The following is a 3,796-nucleotide window of genomic DNA, read 5'->3' as shown; positions in this document are numbered from 1 at the left end:
CAACCCGCCCGAGCCTCAACCGTGCTTCCACACCTGCCAAATACACCGAACAAAGAAAATTACTGCCGGATATTACCCATAGAAAAACCGAACAAAGACCGATTTAGAAGGGAAGGATGCTAGCAAAAGACTAGGGGGCTGCAAGGACGAGGCCCAGAGAGTGGGCAAGGCCAAAACTTTACAACAACAATGGATCATGACATCGGAAGTCTATACAGGAAGATAAGAGGACTCAGAGAACAACTTAGGCAGACTGAGGCCACAATTTGAGTAAACAAAAAAATGATCATGGAGCTGAGAGAAATAAATGACAATTAGTGACACAGGATCAAAATGGCGAACCTCTCCATGGAATCAGTGAGAAGAACATGGCGGACAGCAGACAACAAGTTCAATAGGCTTCAGAGAATGATGTGTCCAGCTGGAAGAGAACTATTGAATCTTGGAGAAAAAGACTGATGGAACTCAGGCTTAGGGAAAGAGCAGCTAATGTCACGAATATCGCTTTGTATGGAACAGGTTTTTACATAAGTTATGATTATGAGTTATAGGTATGTTATTGCTTCGCACATATGACTCATTTAAGTCATATGACTTATTATGTTATGATTTAATATATTTAGCACATAACTCAATTATGAGTTGTTGGATGTGCACCTGGCAAGTATGTCTTGCAAGTGTGCCTTACAGGTATGCCTTCCACATATGATTTATGTTTCACACATGACCTCAATATGAGGTCATGAGTTTTGCACATGTGACTACTTGGGGTAATGTGAATTGTTCAATATGTTATGATTGGTTTACGAGTTTTCACACATGACCTTGCTACGAGGTCATGGGATTTAAGCACGTGACTACTTTGGTCATATGACTAGTTGGTTTTTGATTTAGTTTTATGCATGTGACCACTTTGGGTTACATGACTTGGAGTAGGAAGAACACTATATAAGGAGCCTGGTACAGCACAGCAGGATACTTTCTTTACACTTTGTTCTAAGTACTTTCCTTGTCCTTGTTTTTGCTCTGCCTTAGTAGTGTTCCTTTTGCACTCACGATAGTCTTCAATACCTTAGATTCTGGGAGAGATAACTGAGTTCACTCCGTAGTTCCTGGGGTTCTTGATGTTGAGTTCTGTCTGTAATAGTGGCTGCATGGCAGATTACTTGTTTGTACCATTTTGTTGCCTGCTGGTTATCTCATAATGCTGGCACTATGAGCTCTTCATCATGGTTGCTTACTGGTCCCTTTCGGTAAAATATCTTCAGCTCTATATCTATCGTCTACTCACAGGTTTTGCATTCTAGTAGGATGATCAAACAACGTGTTTACAGGAATCACTCACGTCATTCTTTGGGCCAGCTCATGCTTGTTAGATTTTAACTGAGTACTTAGTTCGGGCCATATAAAATGCACTTAGAATACACTTATGACCTTTCCATGTCTCAACTTATTGCCCCACTGTATCATTCCTCAAGTACTAGGGTGGTACCTGCCCAGCCCCTCCTTATTATATTTTCATTTCTACTGTTGGAATCCTGTAATATTGTGTATTGCAATTCACTTGTAGTGTTGTTCTTGTAGCTTTACAGTGGTTCAGTCAGGTGTCTCCTGTCTGCCTCTGCGGGGATGACTTTAACCCAGAAAAGCTCTACCTACTGGTACAGGTTTTACCATTGTTTGAGGTGGTGTGGGACAATTGGCTACCAGACCCTCACATTGTCTGTGCATTAGCGTAGTTCAGTTGTGGATTGTGGTTAGTAGCCTCACCTGTTGCAAGTAGGACCTACCTTCCATTTGTCTACTTCTGTTTGTTCACCTCCCCCTCTCTAGTCATATTGGTTGGAGGTGCCTCTTGCTCGTTGTTTGGACAGTGCCTTCTGCTGAATTTGGGGGCTGTCTTTGGATGGCTCTGCCTGACTCTTTCTTGGCTCACCTGAATTTCAGTTCAGCTGCTTTGGATGCTGTGGCTCATGCCAGTGTCTTTTGGTATTTATGCAGCCCTAATTTGTGGCTACCAGCATTGGCTGGTAGACACCCCTCAGTTTCATGGTACTAGAGGAAAAGGCTCCGTTTGTATAGCTAAGACATATAACTGTCTGATTGGGTTAGGTATAGACTATCCTGTGGCTGTCAAATGGTTGACCTGTCTGAAGGGCTGAGGGGGTTGGATGGACTCTGTTGCGTCTCATGTGTAGAGCTTAGGGGTGGCTGATTGGTTGGAGAGAGGTACCTGCCAGCACCGGTCAGGTATGCATCAGGTTAGGTGATCTCTAATTAAGTGTTTCTGGGCAGCCCTCGCTGCTAAGATTCAGCTGCTGAGTACTGCAAAGCTTCCTGGCGGGGGGCTAGCTGATGGTCGCCTGTGCAGATAGTGGGTTGCGACCACCTAGTTGAACTTGTTTGGGTCTTGCATGCTGGGTTTTGTGGGGTTTGTTTGGTTTCATTAGTTTGGCTATTGGTATTGAGAGAGGAGGTAAGGTACCATATGTGGGAGATAAGCTCCACTGGTTGTTCTAGTCTGTCACTATTTCTATAAATTTCATTTGTTTATTGTATTTTATTTGGGGAAAAGGTAGCAGGTACAGGTACTCCTCACCAGTATACTCTTCAGAGGTAACTGACAAAGTGGGTTGATAGGGTCAATGGCCTGGCATGCAGGCATAAGAGGTAGACATATTGGTCACCTCCTCTCTACCCTTGTATGGCCTGTAGGTTTAGATTGTTGGTTAGTTTTCTACTGTTCTAGAGGTTTTGCAGGACGGTATTTAGACTGGGAGGTAGTGTTTTAATGTTTGTTGGATGAGGAACCTGGTCAGGTTAGTCTGTTGCTTGGCTTCGACTACACTTAGTACAGGTTGGCTTCATACTAGTGGGGCAACGAACTTGGACCGGATAGGGCCCTGGATTGTTTGATGGTCTTATAATTAGTTCTCATGTGGGCATGACTCCAGGATAGCATCTGCGGAACCGTAGACCTAGTTAGCTTTCGATTAGTGATATACAGATTAGCGGTATCCCTGTGCTGGCTGGAGCTCATCATATGCCAGTATTAGCGATATGAGTTTAAATAAAATCAGATTAACTTCTAAGTACTTTTCCTACTTATTACTTTAACAAATATAAAACACCTTTCTGCTTTTTATTATTATAACGACCTTTATTATTACTCCGAGAAAACTCTATGCAAGACAGAGTTAGAGGAAGATTATGAGAGGTAGTACAAATAGAAGACAAAGATCTTGTACTATTAGTAATGTAGGCAGAGGCTTAAAAGATATTGGATAGCAGAAGCAGGAGAGAGAAGAAGAGAATTATTGTTCCCGATTGCCAAGAACTAACTATCCGAAGGGGAATTATTATATCATGATTCTGTTCAAGGTTCAGAGTTTGAAAGCTCAGATAGTCCATTTTCTTCAAGTTATGAGTTCCATTCTTATCAAATTCCTGGCTTCAATTTACATCTCAAATAATAAATACTATTATATATATAAAACTCAACTTATTTCAAGTATTTATTTAAGTATAAAAACTAAAAAAACCTCTAAACACGATCAGCGTTTCGAATATCCTTAAACACAAATTGTATTAAAATACTGATACTGTTCTTTTTCAAATACGATCCATACTTGTTCATAAACACTACGAATTTCGTTAATACCAAGCAACCTTGTTCCACTATTATGCCATCTTAAATAGAGCTCATATACAATTCCATGACCTTTTAAGTCCTTCTCTGACATTGGTAACTTCAAGCACCTAAAGTAGGCCTGCAAGGACTCAGAGCATTGTTGCA

This window comes from Tuber melanosporum (assembly GCF_000151645.1).
Source record: "Tuber melanosporum whole genome shotgun sequence assembly, scaffold_59, strain Mel28".
Classification (NCBI taxonomy): Eukaryota; Fungi; Ascomycota; class Pezizomycetes; order Pezizales; family Tuberaceae; genus Tuber; species Tuber melanosporum.
This window is presented reverse-complemented; position numbering follows the sequence as displayed.